This window comes from Dendroctonus ponderosae, unplaced genomic scaffold (assembly GCF_020466585.1).
Source record: "Dendroctonus ponderosae isolate FM_Combo_2020 unplaced genomic scaffold, Dpon_F_20191213v2 Dpon_F_20191213_1, whole genome shotgun sequence".
NCBI lineage: Eukaryota > Metazoa > Arthropoda > Insecta > Coleoptera > Curculionidae > Dendroctonus > Dendroctonus ponderosae.
In genome coordinates this window covers 44100823-44101355 of record NW_026017110.1, presented here as the reverse complement: position 1 = coordinate 44101355, position 533 = coordinate 44100823, and positions in this window count along the sequence as shown.

Genomic DNA, 533 nt, shown 5'->3' with positions numbered 1-533 from the left:
ACAGCTTCTTATCCAGGGTTACCCCAAGATATTTGACAGTGTCAGACATGTGTATATTGTTCCCATATATAGACATTTGTCTTAGGGCTCTAAGATCTCTCTTCGTTGTGAAAGCGATTATAGATGTCTTGGATGGGCTAATTTTCAGCCCTTCCGTGTTACAGCATTGTTCGGTGATGTTTAGCGCCTGCTACATCAATGATGATACAGTGTCTCCAAACTTTCCCTGTACAACAATGGAGATATCATCCGCATATCCCAGTGCGTAGAAACCTTTTCCCTCAAGAGACGACAGGAGCCGGTCCACCACCAGGCTCCACAGCAAAGGCGACAAAACTCCTCCCTGCGACACCCGCCGGATACCCTTGCTTCCATGCTGACTTTATTGAGTGCGACAGTAACCGTTCTGCAACTCAGCATGTTTTGGATCCATTTACATATTATAGGCTCCACTCCACGATTTTTCACCGCTCTGACGATTGACTGAAAAGAGGTATTGTCAAGGGCTCCCTCTATGTCCAGAAAAGCCGCCA